At 42.2% G+C, this 22,145-nt stretch overlaps 1 protein-coding gene across 8 annotated transcripts in view; it reads right to left on the reverse strand.

Annotated features, from left to right (window-relative positions):
* Nucleotides 1-22,145, reverse strand: part of PPFIBP1 (PPFIA binding protein 1) — a 152,864-nt gene that overhangs the window by 120,227 nt on the left and 10,492 nt on the right. The window contains exon 2 of one of the 8 annotated variants that reach the window (XM_072954729.1): nucleotides 21,277-21,358. The exons of the other annotated variants lie outside the window; for them this stretch is intronic. The gene's annotated coding sequence lies outside the window, so the exon portion shown is untranslated. The remainder of the gene's footprint in view (nucleotides 1-21,276; nucleotides 21,359-22,145) is intronic. 8 annotated transcript variants of the gene reach the window in all.

Here is a 22,145-nt window from a genome sequence, read left to right on the forward strand (position 1 = left end):
GGAATCCTGGGGGAACATCTTCAGAATGATGCCTACCATGTTCATTTATATTCTGAGGTTAAAAAAAAATGATGACGCAAGTATTCCAACCTACCTGGATTTTTCAGAGTATAGTAACAAACCGGCACCACACTCTGCTAAATATCACAGCTATCTTTATAACCAACAAAACTACATCTCAGAAGTTAAATAACTTGCCTGAGGACACGAGAGTCTAGAATTAAGCCCGATTTTAGGAGTCTAAAAAGCCCACTGCCTCTACTATTTCTGAAAACAGGGCACAATTATGACTTTAAAAAAAGAATGGCTTAGTAATGTAACAGTAACGGGAGTAAGTAATATTGATGTTGAAAGTGGAGGGGGAGAAAACCCAACAGCAGTTAGCAACTAATTGGTCTTATATATTAAAGGTGAAGGAAAAAATCAAATCAAAGCCAACCACCATGTGAAGGACAAACTGAGGTTAACACATCATGTAGATCCAAAGAAACCTGTAATTTCTACCAAGAGGGTGTGGAAGACAATTTACATTATCACAAGTCTTAATTTTGAAAATTATAAAATAGTCATACAATGGAATACTAGTCCTAATGCTAAGCAGGTTACAAAATCTCATGTATAATACTGTGCGTGTATGTGTACATACACACATGTGTACATATTTACACACACTCATTTATTTCCTGTATTCAGATAATATTTATAGAGCATCTCCTATGTACCAGACACTTGTCTAGTTGCTAGGGATACAGCAATAAACAAAACAAAGTCCTTGCCTAGAAACAGCAAATAAATAAGTAAACCAATGAAAATATAAGAGATAGTGACAATACCACAGAGAATAAAGTGGAGTAAGGAAACAGAGAACTCGGATAGGAGGGTTGCTATTTTATATGAGCTGGTCAGGGAAGGTGACTCTGATAAGGTGACAGCAGAACTCAGCCCCCTGAAGGATGTAAGCCATGAAGTTCTCTGTAGGGAAGCATTACAAGTAGAGGGAACAGCAGGTGCAAATGCCCTGGGGCAGGAGTGTGCTCAGAGAACTAAAGGAAGAGACTGGAGAAAGTTGTAGCTGCAACAAAGTAAACAAGGTGGGAAGAAGCAGGGGGAGAGGTCAGAGGAGTTAGAGAAGTCGTGGGTGGGAGATGACAATGGACTTTTGTACCATTTGAAAGACTTTGGGTGGGATTTCCTTCTGAGGGAAATGAGAAACCAACAAAGGGTTCTGCGTTCAAGAAAAATGATACAGTTTATCCATAAATGAAGAACTGAAGTTCAAAACACCAAATCCAGCAATAATTACCTCTTTATGATGAGATGATTATTTATGAACGTTTGTATTCCAGTTTTACTTATTGTTTAAAAGAAAAGTTCTGGTGCACAGAATCTCAAGGGCACAGAAGTGAACTAAGAGTAATGCTGGGGGGATAGGGGTTAGACTCATGGGCTCTGGATCAGGAGGGCTGGATCTGGTTTGCTCACTTTGTGTCCATTCGGTTTCCTCAACGTCTGTCAACCTCAGTACACTTTGCTTAAAATGACGGTAGTAATATCCACCTCATCTGGCTGTTTTGTTGGAAGGAAAGCGCTTGAACAGTACTGAGCTCATAAGAAAAGCCCCCAACGTGGTATCTGTTAGTGTCACCTCCAAGCACAGACTCGGCCAGGTCTGCCTGAAGGAACAGCTAAAACATACCAGCAATGTGGAGCCCGCACTGGATGCAGATCATGTGTTAACCCGTCCTGGGCTTTCTCCCTTTGTCTCCCTCTGAATATCTGTCCAATCTAAAAGATAATCCCAGCCCACTCTAATGTAATTTCCAAAACCTAAACTGGTAGAATCCACAAGGTTCTGCAGCCAAGGACACCAAACCCAAACCACCAAGGACAAATGAACTTATTTTGCACTGAATTCATTCCTGAGGTTCAGAGAACTCATCTCTCTTCAAGCAAATCTGTGTTCCTTTATTGCTCTCAAATTTTTCAGTCAAGACCCAAGCCAGTCAATAACTTACATTTAAAATGCAGGATTACTGACTGCTGTATGGAAATGAGAGGCAAAAACAAAAAACAAAAAACAAAAAGCAAAACTTGGATTTTCAAAGATTAAAAAAGCAGTAATATATTTTACACACAGACAAATTTCTGGGTGTAAATTTTGAAGACACTGAAATGTGTAAAGTTTCCCATGTGTAATTTTTTACCTGACAACACAAATTCTCTCCACAGATGAAGAACACTGTTATACAGACTTTATTTCATCATTAAGGGAAGCCTCAGCCACCTGCATTCAACGTTCTAGTTTAAATGACAATGATAATGTTTTGTCTTCTGAGGGGGAGGAATAAACAACTCTACCATCTCCTAGTCTATATGTCCTCTCTAGAATGTCAACTTGGCCCAATTACATTTATTTTTCATGCAGGGAAATAACAGGGTTAGTTCCACATGGGTGCTTTGTATGTGCATAGAAATTTCACCATTTAATTTTCATGTCTGGAAGGAAAGGAGCTTATAATTACGCCAGGAGGTATAACTATAATTAGCTTTTCAAATACCATAGGTATCCCTATGATCCAATTGTAAAATAACTGAGACTTCTAGCACTGTGTTATTGGCCTGGCTTTCTTTCCTCCTTGAGCCATCACATTCCTCTATCCTCTGGAAGCATGAGAAAATCTTATAGTTAAAAAGCTTTTTGTTTTTTTTTTTTAAAGATAAAGACACTAAGCTAATACAAACTGCTACTAGTATTTAACACTGATGAGACTTTCGTATGTACTTGTTGACCCTTAAAAAAATCTTCATGGCAGCTATGAGTTATACCCAGCAAAACAGCTTAATAGCAAGCTTCTATAAGTACACTGAATCTTGTTACCTCTGGTAATGGTGCTAATAGGACTCTGCAATAACAGATTGCTGATTGAGGTCATACAGTGCATTCTACACATGCTCCTTTATGCTTATATTATGCAGAAGAGGAAACACATGTACAACGTATAGGTCTTACCCACGTCCAAGCAGCACGTTTGCGTGTCTGTGATTTTCGTGTGTAGAGGCGGGAGGCAGGGTAAGGAACATAGAGTGAAACTATTTTTCCCAAACTGTCCTCAAAAAAAAGAGTAGGGTATTTCTTGATCTATGTAGGCCAGTGTGTGGTAAATAATATTATATATAATTACACATATTCCCACTTTTCTGTACTGCTTAAATTCTGGAAAAGAGATAAAACAAAAACAAGCCATCTCAATTCTTGCTTGTGTGCTCTAATGACTGGAAAGACCAGGAGGGTCTTTAGGGAAAAGACAAACGTATGAGAAACAGAGTATGTGAGCATGCCACTAAAGCATTTGTAAACATGCCTAATAACTTTATTCCAAATATTTTTTAAGAGCCAACTTCCATTCAAACACACCCCACTTGTTACTAAAATCTTATGAGTATATAAAATCCTGTGAGTATATAAAGTATACACAGAAACCCAAAGTCATGTTGAAGCAACCGACTGACTCCAGGAAATAAAGGAAAACAGCTTCAAATAAGATAAGATCCTTTAAAGAACTAAGTGATTCTCAGCATCCAGGATTAGCAGAAAACAAAATTAGAGAATCCATTTAGTAACTTGTGAGGAAGACAGAACGTTCCTGAACAATTGGAAATAGGAGGAGGCAGTTCACACTCAGTTCCAGGTTTGTCCCCAATAAATTTGCATCACTCATTTTTCATATAAAACCTATTATGGGGGGGGGCACTGAGCACTTGGACAAAATGTCTGCAGTGTTGGAAACTTTTTATAAACTGACCTGGGGGTAAAAATAACATGAGTATAGAAGATGACATTCAAAAGACTGAGGTCTTGTCCATAGTAAATGTAACCATGTAAACATCCCCAAGGACTATCATTCTGCAGACTTTTTAGGTACTTGATAAACATCTTCACTTTTTTACTTTTTTTTTTTTCAGATTATTCCCTTTCCTTGTGAAAAAATATTGTTACCATGACGCTACTCCTAAAAATTTAGTTTCATACGAAAGAGCTGAAGAGGAGGAAAAATTTTTTTCCTTCACTGATTTAAAAATAACTCAAGCTGTAAGAGATTTCTAAAGCAGACTCCCTCTTCTTTTTTCTAAAATGCATATGAAGCCAGTAACGGAGGACTATCAAATAAGAGGACTCCATGTAATTTCAGATTTTGAAATTAAACAAAATCCCAGCCTCTTGGACAAGTCAGTAAGCACTGACTGATTTGGGGAGGGGGGTGCTGGGGAAGGTGGGGAGACATAAAAGGAAGTCTTAATCCTTCTCACTCCCTCTTCCTCCAAATACACATGCCTGAGCAAATGTAAAATAATCACTCTTCTTAGAACTGCAGGCCTATAAAGATTAATTTATTCGCCTCCGATAATTCCAAGAAGTAACCAGTTTAAAAATCAGAGGCAGAGAGGTTAGATGATTCGCTAGGCATTCTACGAGTCAACCCTTCCAACTTGCTCTCTTCCGGTCAGTGCTGGATGTCAGCACTGAGATCTGATATGAGGTTGGCCTAAAAGTAGCCTGCAAGGAAAGACCTCTTCTAAAACAAGACAAATCCAGACTGCCAGCCGCAAAGCACAACAGACGTTTCCTGTTCCCTCGGTAAATGGCAGCAACCCTAATGTGGACAACATTCTTCATCCTTGGCAGGAAGAAACAATAAACACGAGACCCCCATTCTGAATTCCTAACTCCTGTAAACTCACCTCATATCAAATCTTTCACAAAAATCTGTGTAACTAGTAATGTAAGCTAAGCACACCACAGCTACCCTTTTATCAATTCGGGGGTATTACCATGATTGCTTCTGCTGATGACATCCCCAAAACTGGTTTTTCACTCTATGATAATAAATGTTATCATCGGCAAAGAATAGAAACATTGATAAAAACTCAAATCTCATGCAACATTTCTTTCGATCTGTGTTTCATTAAACTACAGAAATGAATGTTAATATGCTTTATTCCTCCCAGGTGGCCCCGGGAATGGCCACATTAGCCATTTATACATTAGAAACCTTACACTTAGGCATGTAGAAAATCAAAAACCTACCCTGGAACTTTGATTTCTCCAGCAGATCTTGGAACTAGTATATCAACCACAACAAGATGACTCAAAACCAGCATTCTGTTATGCCAAAAAAATTCTTTACTCCAAAAGGAATAGATGTATTCAGGAAGTAGTTAAATTTAGTGGGCTAATGGCTAATTTCAAAATATTCTATATTCATTATTCATAATTCAACTTAATCTTTCATCCAGTGTTTAAAACTTAAATTGTGAAGCTTAACATTGACAAATAATTGGGGTGTCTTTCCAAAGCACAGCCTCTTTCAACCATAAGACATCTGATATGAGCTATTCATAATTTTATGTAAAATGGTGTCCAGTATGTTTAAAAGAATAAATATACTTGACAATAGGATAAGGATGATGAAAATAAAACAGGGGTTTTTTTCCCCCAAAAATAATATTTCTTAAAAGGATGTGAGCCAATGAAAATACAAGCTTGCTAATAGGTACAAGCCTTTAGAGCTTTAGCTCTGTCTTTGCAGTGCTGTATCATAGCCAAGTGACTGTTACTTCTTAGAGAAAGGAGAAAAGTTGGGTTAAAATATTTTTTGCTTTCAATCCTGATTTATGATTTCCTCTAAAGAAAAGCACAACTTCTGCCAAGAAGACAAAAACAAGGCTTAGCTTTCACATCAGGAAGGAAAAAAACAAATAAACCAGCAGCAACCTTTTTTGCATATAATAATCACCATTATTTAGCCCATTCAAGAAACACAAAAACCAAAGAAAGGAATAAGGAGTCTATAGTCTTAACCGGATCTGCAGAGAATAAGAAACCAGAAAAGCCATGTTTAGAGAACTTTCCAGAGCTTTTTCAGCTCTCACCAGAAACAAGCGGTCATTGTACTTTCTATGACCTGAGCCACAGGAAAGAGATGCCTTTCTTCCACCATGCTCTCTCTCTGAATCAAATAATTTTTGTGAAGAACCAGAAGGAGCTGGCTATTCTACCAAATCACAGACCCTTATTGTTGAAGGGGGACCGAGCCAACATCTACATTCAACTGCCCAGTCAAAGCCTGAATGTTTTCTGATGCATCTGCAAGAATCCTGCCACCTCCTCTAAATGGCTAGACTCACTCGGTTACTGGGAGGGCCTCCCTGAGTCAGACCGCCTGCCCCACCCCAGCCCCACCACCAGCTGAGGACTGTCCTCAGGGATCACAACAATACAAGCCTATTTCCCTCATCTGCCTGGCAAGCAGACAAATTTTTTAATAGCTGTCCTGTCCCCTTAACTTCCTAGAACATCAAGCCCCAAGTCTTCAAACCACTCCTAACAGGACAAAAATTCCCAGCCCCTGGTCACACTGTCTCTACACCCCCATCACTGGAAACCTTCCAATTTGGCAACATCCCTCTTAAAACAGAGTGTATGGAGTCCAGCACTAGAATCTCTGACTCAGAACAAAAAAGGACCATTATCTCCAAGAAACTGGACACTAACTTGTGTTAAATCTACTAAACGTGGTCGGGTTACCTTAACTTTCCGTTCGCAGGGCATTCCAACGTTTGCCCTCGACAAAGACCCCCAGGAAGCTTTCGTCAAATCAAGTTATCACCACTTTGAATTAAGATGAAAATCCACAACATGACATAGTGCCCTGTTAATTAGAATCTTACCAGCTTCACTTGACCATGTCGTTGTCTACAGATTATTTTTCTGAATTTTGACTGTCACCGGCTATCTCTCCCAGCTAGGTTTCAACCACAACTCCAAGTCACTGAATAAAATGCTGAATAAGAACCCTGCGGTGAGCTAAATTCCAAACCATTTCCTCCCAGCGCACATCTTTTTTTTCAAGCAAGAAAAATACAAATTTTCATAAAGCAATCATTTCAAATAGAACAAACAGCTTCACTAGGCTGAAAAGTCTGGTGAACGCCAACATGGAAGGAATAAGTGGTTAAAGAAAAAAAAAGAGCTTCGTTGGACCGAGTATGGTGGCGACCCCAACAGCTGTGATGTCCCCACCACCGTTATTCTGATGATGCTCAGCTCTGCATTATCTCCAGAATTTAGCAGTCTTATCAGGATTGCCAGTTAATGTCTATCTGTTGCCAGTTCGAAGTCATTTACTATAATACGCATCTAAGCATTCAATGTTAGCCAGATGGGTACTGTTTTGTTTTGCTTTTTTATGTTCTGTTTTTGGGCCAGGGAGAGGTAATTTGGTTTATTCATTTCTTTACTTTTAAATGGAGGTCCTGGGGAAATGAACCCAGGACCTTGTGCATGCTAAGCACGCACTCTACCACTGAGTTATACCCTCCCATCTAACCAGGTGGGTATTTTTAAGCAGCCCTGATATCAAATTAAATTTTGCTGAAACACTGGCATTCCCCAAAAATGCCTTTTTGTGCCCTGCTTAATTCTGTGAGACCCCTGGTTTATCCAACACACTAAGCAAGAGTTGCTTATAAACTGCCTCTTTAGTGATTTAAATAATACATACAATTCAGAAAGCATCCTAGTCACCCAGTTGGAAGATCTGAAGAAGGGGAGAAAAGTAGGACTCATTTGATCTTTGACTACACACATCTCCCTGTTCTAACAGAGGACACCCAAAAGTGTTCTCAAAGGTCCAGGGGATTACTAAGACAATCAGATGAGGGCCAGCGATATAAATGATGTGAACAGAATCCCTGGAGCTGTGCGGGCTAGGTCCCTGAACGTAAGGTTCAAAGAGACCAAGGACTGTTGTTAGAAACTTTTTCCTTATCATCTTACCTCTCACGAACTTCGTCAACAAGAACTGTTTTCTACTCAATTAACAGATCACCAATTTGTAGGAAACCAGTGGCCCCTGGAGAGTTAGCCACAGAACGCGAAGGCTGCTGAGAACTCATCAGGCACCGGAGACTCTTCCATTACACCTCACCTAACGCATCAACTCCAATAATACGCTGATACTTGTTGCCAAAAAACCGGCCTCTGTACCCCGACATCCGGATTGAAAGTCGGAGGCAGAGTTTTGGGAGAATTGGAAAAGAACAGCTTTATCGTTTTGCCAGGCAAAGGGAGTCACAGCGGGCTAGTGCCTTAAAGACCGTGAACCCATCTTGGGGTAAGAGTCCTGGGGTTCTATGGAAAAATGGGGACTGGAGGGTGATACCAATCAGGGTGTGAACAGGGACTACATTTCCTTCTTCTTGACAAGAACTTGCTGTTTTTATGGAGGAATTTAGGAGGCTCTGCCCATTTTCTTGAAGTTCAGTCCATGACCTTTTTCAAGAACTCGAGGGTAAAAGAATAAGAATAGAAAATCCACAAGGAGGGGAGTGTGTTAGTCACAAGACCAGCCGAGCTAGAAGCACAGGCCCGAACAACTCACTAGCCATCTTGTCAGTTCTCTCCTCTTTCACACTCTTGGCTTCTGCAGGGCGATTCATGAAGTCGGTTCATACATGGCAAACAGGCTGTTTATCCAGCAGGGCTGTCAAAGGCCTTCAGCCTCCAGACAGTTAAGAGAGCAGTTGGGGGCAACCTATCTGTAAGCCACAAAGGGCTGCAGAAAAACGCAACACAACAGGGCACAAAACAGCATTCACAAGGCGCCCTGGGGCGCACAGTCCCAACCCAGCTGGACTGAGGGGTGACAGAGGCAGCACTGTTGAGGGCTCACGAGAGAGATCAGACTTGTCAGTCATCGATTTAAAGAAGTTTTTCCTGAGTTCATCTTTATTTTCAATAAAGATGCCCCAAGCCCCAACCCAAGGCAGTGACCAGGGTCATGCTGTGGTATATTAAGTTCAGTGTCACCAAACAGCCTTGAACCAGAGGAAAGAGGAAGAAACCTTCCCCCCATGAAACACGCTACGGAGTCACACTCTGGCCCGTGGGCTGAAGATGGACAAATTTTCCTCTCCCGTCCTCAGCCCTGTCTGTCCCTTCATCCCGACCGAACTGCAGGTCCCATTGCACAGCACGCCTCCCTCAAAGCTACCCAAACAGCTGTCCTCCGCTCCCGCCATCCCTCCTTTAAACCGACCCAGAGCATCAGGGCTCCTGACAGCAGTTCAGGACCGCTCTGTGGGGAGACCGGCTCTGGGGCTGACCATCAGTGATTACTGCCGCAAAAGGCCACCTTGACCCCCCAAACCTACCACAGCTCAATTCTCTTCATTAACAATGAGTGTCTCTATTCAAAAGATGGAAAAGAAAAAGGCCCACAATACTTTCCCTTTGAAATGCAGTCTGCAGGTGATCAGAATTTAAAACGTAGCATCCCACCGAACAAATTCAACATTTGGCCTTAGGCAGGCACCCTGGTGAATCCAAACAAAAGCCGTGTTGGAACTGATTAGAAATGTTTGGATCAAAAGAATTTCAGAGCCTGAAATGTTCAGGAACATCTAACTCATCCACCTCCAACTCGTTTTAAAGACAAGTAAAACTAGGGGTCAGGGGTTCCTGAGAGGCAAAACAAAGCTGAAACGAAGTTTGCTCATCAGAAGTCAGCACTCCATGTTCCGCAGGCTCCTTCAATGTCTTCAAATATCTCTGTCTCCTTATGGACCGGGAGTCTGTCACAGTTTATTTTTAAATGACAGAAAACCTATCCATTTAAAAATACACTGTTTTATTTCTAGATGACAGCTCGACATACAATCTTCACATCCTTCAGCAACGCATCAACTTGAGATCAAATATCACTGGTTCCATCAAAGGAACAGGAGGAAAATGAAAAGCCAAGCACTAGAGGGGCTGCCGCAGAGACTTCGGCCAGAGAGCGTGTGAGCACAGATGGGGTTCTCCCAGGGGCTGGGAAGGCAGGACAGAACATACAAGCTGTCAAAAGATGACTCGGCCGGTCACCTGCAGGTAACTTAAATTACACAATGTCATCAAGTGTTTGGGGCTTTGTTTTGTTTTGTTTTCCTTCCTATTTTGAGGATTTCCAAGACCTTCCATGCAGCCATCTTCCTAGTGCTCAAACAACTCCCCAATTTACAATGTTTCTTTTAAACTTCATCAGTTGCTTTTTGGAGATGGAAAGGATGTAAATTATAAATAAAGCCAGTTCCTCCTAGCTAATGCCAGGCTTAGAAAGCTGGGACTAGCAGAGGTCTGTAGCCCAGGGTAACCACGATTATTTTTAGCATCGCAGTGGGCAGGGATGCAGAGAGGGACACTTCGATTTCAGCAGAGGTGCCACCCTCTTTGGGAATTCTGCCTGACCCAGGCCTGGGTGAGGTGCTCCCCGAGGACAACGAGCAGCCCTGTATCAGGTCACATTCTTCTGGAGCCTTAACCAGGTCTGCCGTGATCATACACAAACTGGAACTGTCATGTGCCGCCTTACAGAATTCACTTTCAGTATGAGCTATGTGAGCTTGGGCAGTTTTCTGTATCAGTTTTCTCACTTGAAAATGGGAGTAAGAGTACCATCTCAGGTTCCTTGTTTGTAAAAAAAAAAAAAAAAAACATAACCATATCCACCTCCAAGCGAGTGTAAAGATTTAAGCACCTATGAGTCAGAGCACACAAAAGCATTGCAACATCACAAGGAGTCAATAAACACCAACTATTATTACTGCCCTTACAGATCCTAACACATTAGATGTCCTTATCCATGCTTTTAACCTTCACCCGCCAGATAAGCCTTTGTACGTGATGCAGAGAAAAACCACAAGCTTTGAAATCAGACAGGATGGGGTAGCACCCAGACTCTGCTATGTACTACATCTCATTAATTTAAAAGATACACTTTTTTCCATTATAGTTTAATCCAAGATATTAAATCACTTTGCTGTACACCTGAAACTAACACAACATTGTAAATCAACTATACTTCGATTTAGAAAACACACCTTTCCACATTTTAACATCGCTGAAACTGAAATGTGTCATGTTCAGTCAAAGTGGGTGCAATCTCTGATCTTGAGTGTTATTTAATCTCTGCAAAACTGGTGATATTACCTGCCTCTCCTAGGTAGTAAAGCGCACGTAACAATCATTTAACCCCCGAACGCACAACAGGCAGCCCTGACAGACCATTTCATTTTGCACCTTTAAGGGTCCAGGGTCTTGTATATAGGAGATTCTTAGGAGGTGAATAAATATTTGTATCTATGTGATGGAGCAACCTATTATCCATGGAAGTTTAAAAATAGGACCTATATCCATTTCAAGCTAACGTATGCGGATGTCCCTGCCGGAGTGGCCTGCAGAAAAGGTCAGAGGCTTTAAGAATAGGAACTCTCGGGAGAGGCAACAGATGGACACCCAGAGCCCTGTGCAAGGACACATAGCTGCTCTCAGCACCCCACCCAGAGCCTCAGATGACTGTCCAGCCCCGACACGGAGCCACTGACAGCATCTAAATCCCAGCTGAGACCACTGGTAGCATCAGTATCAGGGTCAAGGTTCGCACGGTAAGGCCAGACAGGACAGGAAGGTACTTTTTACAAATTCAATTACAATTCTTGACATGTGATAACAGTTACCTAGTTTTGAGCACTTACTTCATTAAGCTCCGCTAAACCCTTCACAACAACCCTATGAAATACAGCTGAGCTTCTCAGCATTCCTCTTTTCTGAGGCCCAGCGTTTAAGTCACACCTTAATAAGGCACAGAAATCTGCCTGGCTCCAAAGCCTGTGTCCTTAACCACCATGTCTTCTCCTGGCTATGAACATCAGCAGGGGAAGGAAGCCAGGTTCTCCTAAACTCCAAGGTCTCATCAAACAGCATCCTTGCCAGGAGGGTGTCAGGTCCTGCTCCAGGCAAATAGAGACAAAAGGGGTCAGCAGATGGGGTGGTTCTGTAGGTGTCTTTTCAGCGGGTTTCCAAGCCCAGGTGGGGCTGCCTCTGCCCTTGGCCTCCGGCCAGCCCCAACAGGCTATGTTCTTTATTTGCCCTTTTTCCATTTTGCTCCATCTTGATGTAGTTCCCAGAGCTCCAGGCAACACCCTGCAGATCACCTCTGGTCCTTCCTTTTCCCGATAGGCTTCCTCCACCTTTTTCTTTTCTCTTTTTAAAAGATTCTGGTTCTTCAACAGTTTCTCTCCTAATAGCTATTTCTCTCTACCCAGGACTGCACTTCCTGGCCAAGAAACTCTCTCTTATTCATCCTTTGCAGATGTGAGTCACAACAAAAAGTCATAGTTGGAGATTCCTCATCTGAACTTTCCAGAACGCCAATGATAAATGCACATGAGCAGGCATGTTAGAAGGATGGAGAAGCCAGAGGAAGACGTGAACAACGTTACAATGTTCCTTGCCCCCAAGTAGGAGGTCTGTCCCTCGCACCATCAGATCACCTGAGCCCCCAGGGATCACCCAGAGAAGGATCATCCATGTGGAAAGTTCAAGAAAACACGCCAAGTGTTCGACAGTCTCCCTCAGCCTTCCCTCTACAGCAGTCACTCTGCTGCATTAATTTCCTTCTCATCTGAAGAAACCTGGAGAGCCCTTTATTTTACGCTGTCCTGTCTCCCATTTCTAGGCAATATGGTAAACCAGCTGGTACATCACCTACTTCACACGCCATCACCAAACCGTCACGCCCCTCCAAGAGGTTGAGGGATGTATGTTTTGAATGCAGAACCTCAAGCCAAGGCAGCTGGAGTTGTTCTGTTTCTGAATTTGGACCAGTGACCTGTTTCTCTCTCCACTTCACCCGTAATGGAAGCAGGCTAGCAACATCTCCCACGACTTGGCATCACGGAGCGCCCGGGGGAATAACGCAGATTGAGGCAAAGGTACAAGGGGCACAAAGGAGCTGAAGGGGGTGCTCACTGGAAGTGAGGGCCACGGGTCAGAACACACAAACTCCATCACCCATGCCAGTACCAGGTCCAAATCATCCACGACTCAAACTACTGAGACAACGGGTCGGCTGAACCCACCACCTCCTCCCCTTACTAGGAGACAGGACACGCAGAAGAACAGGGCTCACTTTTGCAGATACGACTTACTCTGCAGTTGGAAAGAGATTATGTACGACTTTGGCCTTGTTTCTTCGCCCCACTCACACCACAAACCATACCAGACGGTTCCAGACGCTTGCTGAGTACAACTGGCTTTTGGAAATGCCAGAAAACTGACTCATTTTTTCAAGTGCATTAACTTGTCCTTTGGCAACAGAACTCCTAAATCATCCTCCTCACCCATGACTAAAATGCTGTATCAGGTCACTTCAACAAAAGCTAGACTCTCTCGGGTTCACCCCCCATCCCTACGGTCCTCTGGGATGTTCTGGGTTTCATGGTCTGCGTGCCTTACCTGCCTTTTACGATGGCAGGTAACCCATTACATCTATACACTCAACATGAATTAAATATCCAAGACACACTTGCATTTATATACACATATTAATATTCCAAACATGAAATAATTCATGCTTGGGAAAAATTATTCAATTACAGGCCAGTCATTTCACAAATATAGAAGCCGGTCCCTGCTACACCATAACCAGGTGTAAATATTATCCAAGTGGCTCATAAACTTCTGAGAGGCTAGAGGTCTGTTTGATTTATCATTGACAAAGGGGTAGGACCTCTTCCTTCAGTTTTGCTAAGGGCTGCAAACTCTCTAACTTTGCAGATAAAGGGACTTACCAACCTGGTGGGATGTCGGTGCTACATATTTTGTCTGTTTCTGTTTTTTTCTTTCTTTTAGATTCTTTGGGACAGGGTCATGGTCCCTGCTGTGCTCCGACCAGACCTCATGTGTAGGGCCAGTGTGCCCATCCCAGGCTGCTGCTGGCTCCCAGGGAAAGCCCTCAGCCAGCTGCAAGGCACTACTTCACTCAAAGTTATGCTCCCAGGAGGGGCGGCCAGCTGCCAACAACTGAGCTGATTCAGGAAAACAGAGGTCCAGCCCTTTGCCTCACTCAGAGACAACTGGGAAGGGCCACCCCAGCTCCAGAGCTCCCCATTAAGGGCAGCAGGGCCTCAGGTACACCCACATCGCCAGGCAGCTTGCCCTCACCCTTAAACTCCCTGAGCATCCAACACCTGGTGTGCTTCCAGCGAATCCAACCAAAGATGAGCAGTTTTTCTAAGCATAAGAAGTCATTGTTTACATTGCACTGAGGACGTTAGGGCCCCTAGAGAAACATGTGCTGTCAGAGGTCCATTGAGGGCCCAAGACAGTATTTGAAAAGTACCTGTGAGTCCATTTAAAAATCACAAATGTGGGGTAATCAGCTCAGCTCACTTTCTGAACACCCACCCAATGCGGTCAACAGGACAGGAACATCACAAGTAAGGGAGGTGAGACTCGCCGGTCACCTGTGCTAATATCACAGCATCACGTGGTACTGAAACTGACACCAGGGCACGGCAGGGGCGGGGTAGGCGGCGGCAGATCTGCGCTTTTCACCCCTAACCACTATAGTGGACCTCCTCTCCCTCCATAAAACACACTTGTTTATAACCTCAGATCTCAGGAAATCTTTACTCTAAAGCTACTTGAAAAGAACAGTTGCACATATAAGTATGAAAATGAGTCCTGATGACTTGAACCCCAACATTCCAAACTTTCAATCACCGGGAACAATTCCTGGAGCTGATGGATTACCGATGACTCTGTACTAATCTTTACTGCGGCCCTCGGAGAGCAGGAGTCAAGAGCTACTGTGCCTGGGCCGCCCAGGAGGCAGCGCCTGCTCCCAGAAAACCTCCAGGGACTACCCAGGCATCACCCAGGCTCTAGTCCAGTTTAGGGCCCAAGGGTGGGGTCAGGGGTGTCACAGGAGTAGAAGTCAGGGGAAAACAAGGACCTGCTCGGTGTCTGCATCTTACTATAGAGATTTGGGTTCAGAGCATTAAAAAGAAAAAGTAGCTGATGTATGAATAACTCAACGTAAAAATCACACTACTGCTTAGTGTTTTATAGCTTTTTATACATTGTCTCATCTGATGCTCACAGCTGGTATTATCATCCCAAGTTTTTGCCTGGGTAAGTGACTAGCTCATCAATGTTGGGCTCAGATTGCCAGATTCCTGTTTCAGGGTTCCTTCCCATGGCAATTTGTCTATTTCTCCAGGTTTGTGTATGAAGCCCCAAAATCTTGCCTCCCTCCTTCTGCCTCCCTGGTTCCCACCTTCCGACTACAGACCTTTATCTCATGGGAACAAGGAATACCAATGGCCTTGGATCCTGAACAGGGTCACAAATCACCATCAGAGCTGTCTCTCTCTCTCAGCAACTTGACACTCCAGACTCTTTGTTGACAGAGACCACAGCTTTTGAAGCACGGCTGAAGGAGGCTAATGGGATCAAGTTATAGGACTACTAGTGTTCAGTGTCTGTGACTAACCTGGTTCGTGTGAGTTGCATCCACAAGATGGGGGAAAAGAAGAAAAAGCTTTCAACTTCAAGCTCACCAATTTCTCAGACTCGGTCATCATTCTCAGAAAAGCCTTCCAACCCTGGTCAGTAGGTTTTGCCACTGTCATTTGAGGCACTTGGTGGATTTTACTCCTGCCAACTTGGCATTCTGCTTCTGCAATACAAAAATGCTGGGGACTAAAGAGATCAGGCAGGTGGGGATGTTCAAGTTTTCAGGAACAGACGCAAGGCTCTCTCTCTGCCTCAGGTGGATGCATTACAGCTTGTAGGAGGCCTAATGAGAGCTAATTACTCTATCTGCCCATAAGTCAACCAGCCGCAACAAGAAATGCTTGGTAAAACTTGCTGGGTTCTCAGGCTTTGTTCAAAGGGCTGGTGCCAAAATAGTTTAGCTGAAGTGATTGGCACAGAGCTGCCCAACTGGATTGTTGTCTCAGGATCACAAAGCCTGATCTTTTAAGTCCTTTGTATCCTGTGAATCAGTAGACACGGCAGCACCAATTTCATTCCTCCAGACTGAATCTACCCTCTTCACCATTATCACCACTACTACCTCTGCACCCAGATATCCACTTTGGCTGCAAATTAAGAAATCAAACAGTCGGCCCGAAATTTTAGGAAAACAATTGCCTACTGACCATTAGAATTGGGTGTGGTATTTTACAATGTACTTACACTCTGTTTGCAACAGTCACAAGATTTGGCCAACAGTTCCCTCACTTTGATCCTTGAACTTGGGGCATAAAAGGGAACTTAGGAGTCGTGTAAATTTCACTTAATCACTGATCCTTAACTGTATCCATGCTTTACATAGGGCATATACATATGGCACTAATTATATAAAAACACAACTCTAAGTTATGCATTTATTATAAATTATATTTTAAAAGGCTTTCCCATCCTTGTCTCTCAGTTACTACTAAAGAGAGGACAGGGAATGGAAAAACCATAGAGCAACGGGTCTAAATTTCCCAGAAGAGGAACAAGAGCATTCGTTATTAACCCAATAAAGCCCTATCTTCATTAACCTTTCCCCTGTTTCACTACTAAGTTGATGTATTGTTGAAAATGCAACCACAGCTTCAGGGACAAAAAAATATGAAGGTCCAAGGCATATTTTAAAGACTCCCAAAGGGTATCTTTTACTCCACAGAAACAAGACTGCATTGGATTATAGTATAATTCTAAGATTACATTTATAATTACTTGACTCTATTAAAATGGAAAAGTCTGAATAAAAATACAGTAGAGGTCAAATGGCAAGACAACCCTCATGTTGAAATTCTTCAGGCAGAAATAACATTAGCGAAGTTTTTTTTAGAGTGGTTAACAAGGTCTAGCACAAGGGTTAGTCAGATCTAACCCAACTTTTGGATGGTATGAAAAATGAAGATTTATTTAACAATTCTTCTCCTGAGTTATTTAGTCTTTTCTCACGATTTTCTACAACTTTTTTTTAAAGGCTGTTCTGTTACCTGTATGTTTCTGATACATGGGCAAGTCACAACTCCATGAATAACGCCAAAATTCTCAACTATGTGTAAAGGAATGACTGCTACTGCCCTTCGAAAGAGCTGTCTGGGCGTTTTACATAAACACACAGACAAAACATGTTTCATTTTGGCTCTGAGTATAGTCCTAAACTGGAGAGTCTTCATGAAATTCTTCAAGCAGAAGGATTTCAGACAAGTTGGTGATTTATCCACACCAGGAAAGAAAATCTACCGAACGAGAAAGTAAGCAGGGCAGACAAAGAAACGTTTCTTGCACTTAACCATGAATTACATTTACTAAAATTTCACAAGTCTGAGCAGGTTTACCAGCCATTCTGAATTTCTTAAACAAAAAAGAGCAGCAGTATATTCAACTTTGAGACCAGGAAAACGACTGTTACTGAGCTCCCGCAGTGAACCAGTGAGATACTGTGCTAGGCATCTTGCACGTACTACCTCAATGTAACCTAATATTTCTACAAGATAGACATTGTTCCCATTTTAGAGGTGAGAAAACCAAGTCACAATGCTAAGACATGACTCCCTTGGGATTCCATCCAAGCTATGCCTGACGCCAAAACCTAAAACAGCTACTACTATCCTTTGCCCAGTAGCATCGCCAAGAAATTATAACCAGAAATTACAATGATGGAATTGTTTCATAAGCAGAGAGGATTAGTTCTGGAGTCAGAAGATTCAGATTTTAATTATGCTTCTATTGAGTGGTGATTTCCTCCAAATTAATGGAGATGAAAATAGTACTTAACCTCATAAAGTTGAGGTGAGAAGCATATAAAAAAAGCCCAAGTGAAAGGGCTTTGCAAAACAGGTGAGCCCTGGTTGTAATTGTTACCTCCCTCTTAGGGCTTCGGCTAATGTAGCTGGTGACCTGCCGGTGAACAGGGCTGCGGGCTCCTGTCGGAGTCCAGCCACAGGGCAGGGAGCCACCACCGCCCAGTCTGGAGCCCAAGAGAATGGAACTTGATGCGGCCCTGCTCTCGGCTCAGTCTACCTACTCCTGCACTAAACAAATGAACTGTTGTGGGCCAACGCGGTGCCGAGAACAGCCACAGTCTGCTCAACCAGCTTGGGGATCTCTAGGGGCTCCCCCTGCCTGCAGTAAGCTCACTTCCACCCCGAGAGAAAGGAAATCAAAAACAAAACCAAATAGATGAGCCCAACAAGAACCTCAGTTTTCCCTATTCTCTCTTTTTCTCTCTCTCACACACACACATACACGTGCCCATGCATAACAGGTGCCCATATGAGACTAAACACTTTTATCCTCATTAGGAAACTCTGTAACAGTCTATTTGAAAAGAATTTAAAACACTGATGACTCAATATAGTGACTTCAGAGCAGAAAGGGTTCATATGAGTATAGACCGAGGAAGGCTGGGAAAGAAAATCAACAGGTTTGACTACATAAAATTTTAAACTTCTGCATCACTGAAAACAAATGTTTAAACATTACAAAGAAAAAAATGACTAGGTGAAAATATCTGCCATAACTATGAGAAAGGGTTACTAGGGTTTATGACAAATAAGAAATATAGATGGGGAAAGTACATGAACAGTTTGTTAAACAGGAAATATAGCCAAAGGTCATAGACACATTTGAGTTCATGACTAACAAATAAAAAAGAAAAACAAATACCTTTTCTCCTAGAAAGTTATCAAATGTTATTAAAATGGGAATTATCACTCTGCTAATGGCAGCAAAAATTAGTAGAAAATTTTTGGCAACTACTAACAATATCAATCAAGATACTCAGGCACTGTGACCCACACCCTTTGGTTCTCCTTCTGGTCATTTCCTGTAAAGACAGGAATGATTTGAAATGCAGAAAATGCTGATTGCATAAAGACACTCATGAAAAGCTGAAAACAGGCTTTAAATTCTGTAATGGGATTAAATAAATCATCAAAATACCCATAGATGGAATATCTTATAGTCCTTAGCAATAATACTTAAGAGATATTGTGGTAGTGTGAGGAAATGCAAATAAAACAATGTTAAACAAAAATAAAGAAGGACCTGGAGATCGTCATTCCAAGTGAAGTAAGCCAGAAAGAGAAAGAAAAATACCATATGATATCACTTACATGTGGAATCTAATAGAAGAAAAAAAAAAGACATAAATGAACTTATCTACAAAACAGAAACAGATTCAGACATAGTAAACAAACTTATAGTTACCAGAGAGGGGAAAAGGAGTGGGAGGGGATAAATTGGGAGTTTGAGATTTGCAAATATTAAAATATACATCTAATAAATAAAAATAAAATAAAATATATATAAAATAAGCAAGTTTCTTCTGTATAGCACAGGAAACTATATTCAGTATCTTGTAGTAACCTATAATGAAAAAGCATGTGAAAACGAATGTATTCATGTATATGTATGACTGAAGCACTGTGCTATACACCAGAAATTGACACACATTGTCAACTGCCCAGACTTCAATTAAAAAAAAAAATAAAGGACACAAAATTACAGAGTATTTCAAATACGGAAAAAAATATGAATGGAAAAAATAGAAGGAAACACCAACGGTAGTTGTACCTTTGTGTGGCAGTATTATTGAGGATTTTAACTGTGTCTTTGTTTTTTTCTATACTACTCAAATCTTCTAGAAGGTGCATATATCACTTATTTTTTTAATTATTTTTTACAGTTTTTTTTAGAATAATTGTATTTTTTTCTTTTTCAGTTTTATTAGGTAGAATTATTACAGTTTGACTGCACATAGATTATATTACATGTAAATACATATCATATATTACTTTAATAATTATGAAAAATTTAAACAACAGCCTCAACTTCAAATCCACACACACACAAAAAAACAAACAGTAAGTGGAAGTCCAACAGCTCTCTAAGTCACTCTTACAAATACCAAAACACTGGGCAGTAGGCAGGTAAGCCAGCTAAGTAGTGGGAAAGCAGCTTTGTTTTAAATCTAGGGCTACAGAAACAATAGGCTTCTTGATGTGAAAACAAAAACTTTTCATGTCCCACTTATCAAAACTTATTTTGGAAATTCACTAACCAAAACATTTTCCATCAGAGGATTTAAAGCCACACACCAAAATTATCTCCACAGAACAAACCAGTTCAGCAAGCAGGAAGTTTACCAGGAACACCCTAAAAATTAGTAATTGTTTTCGCAGCTTTGATACATCCACGCCAGCCCTGGTTAGTACACAGTGTAACACACACGTGAGCAGGAGAGCATGAAATCTTTAACATAAGGCTTTTCCTCAGCAAGAATCACAGATGTTGCTGAAATTAAGGTTTTGAGGGTTCGCCCTTTCAAAAGCGGATTTTGCAGTCTTTGAATTGGCTTTCTTAGAGCAATAGTTAACTATGACAAACTCTCTGCGTTCATTATCTTGTTTCATCTTCAAGACCCCATAAGGCAGGATTTCTCAACCTCAGCAGTACTGACTTTGGGGCCAGGTATTTCTTCGTCGTGGGGTTGGGGAGGGCGCTGTCCCAGGCATCATTATTCAGCATCGTCCCTGGACTCTTCTTACTAAACGTCAGTCTTCCCTCCAGCCCCAGCTGTGACACCAGAAGTGTTTTCTGATGTGGCCAAATGACTCCTACAGGGCAAAGTCACCCCGGCTTAAAACCACCGCTACAAACTACATACTGTTACTGTCCCCAATTTACAAATGAGGAAACTGAGACACAGGTCTATGTCCATCTAAATCCACAGCCCAAGATCAAAAACTCTAGGAGTTAAGGTATAGCTCAGTGGTAGAGTGAATGCTTAGGGTGTACGAGGCCCGGGGTTCAATCTCCAGTACCTCCATTAAAATCAGTCAAATTACTGCGCTGCCCACCATCCCCCACAAAATAGATCAAAAACTCTATCCTGTCTTTGTGCACAGGTCAGAGGCCTATCTCCTCTGCACCCTCACGGAGCCTCGTCTAGGATTCAGTGCATATTGGCCAAATGAATGAATCTTGTCACATAAACAGTTATTGAGTCCCTGGTGGGCAGCACGGCCCAGCAACACAGATAGTCATGGCTCCAACAATATACAATCTATTTGAAGAAATCAGATAACCAGACATAAGCCATTTGGAGCATCAGTTTTAGAGAAAACCCTCAGGTTCCTCATCTGCAAAATGGAGATAACACCACTGCCACCCTCGTAATTGAGACAGTGTTGGCAAAGCTCCTATCACAAAGTACAACTTCAGAAACCAACTAGATACCAATGGCAAGGAAATAAACAGGCACGGGCATTGGAAGGATCACGGCATTTCAAAATCACTGGGCTGGAAGGAACCTTCAAAATCAACCTGAACTCACCACCCACTTGGTACTCGAGCATTTAAAACTCGAAAAATGTAATTACCTGCTTCCAGCAGAGTTTTCAGGCTGAGCTCAGACAGATGCTCTCAGCAAGGGTCTCCTGGTAAACTGCTTTAAGGGCGGGTCTGGAGGAAAGAGGAGGGTTTAAGTCAAGAGACAATCAATAGTAAGAGTAGGAAAGTAAGCAGCCTTAAAGCAGTCCGGGGGGGCAGAGCCTGGGTCTGAGCACAGGCGAACAGGGAAGACAAGCTTGGAGAAAGAGGTCAAGATCAGATGAGGTCACAAGCAACACAGTGACATCACAGTGACACAGTGGTGACACTGGCCAGGCGAGACCTAGGAAACATTTCTCCCAAAAAAGCAATCAAGGGCTTTAAAAAAAAAAATAAGGCTGTTACAAAGCATACACCTAATTTACATCATCAAGTTGGAGAAATTAACTTCTCAGACTAAAAGCTCAGCATTCCATTCCAATTGCTCCACAGCATCCCTGAGAACCACAGGCAAACACATGCTTCAGATCTACAAAAGCAAAGATTTTGTCAGAAAAAAGGAGTCCGTCATCCTGCCCATGCCCGCAGGTCCTCCTGGGTCTCTAGGGCACCAGCACAGCACAAGGAAACTAGCACCAAGAGTCTTATCCTTTTTAATTCTGAATTTCAGTTGGTGAATTCTCCCAAAATTCAACTATTGCCATAAAATACTTTGTGATTCAAACCAAAGCTGTCTCCATGTAGTCTTCCTCCAGGCCCATCCGTATGAGGACTCTGCTCTAAGCTGTACCCCCAGGCCAAAGAAAGGACCAGAAGGACCAGGCAGGGTGGCCTTGTACCAAAGGCTTTATGGGGAAGATCTGCATGACGATGAGGTGCAGAATACAGGGAACAGACTAACTGCAGGGTTTATATCAGA

This window comes from Vicugna pacos, chromosome 34 (assembly GCF_048564905.1).
Source record: "Vicugna pacos chromosome 34, VicPac4, whole genome shotgun sequence".
NCBI classification, from domain to species: domain Eukaryota; kingdom Metazoa; phylum Chordata; class Mammalia; order Artiodactyla; family Camelidae; genus Vicugna; species Vicugna pacos.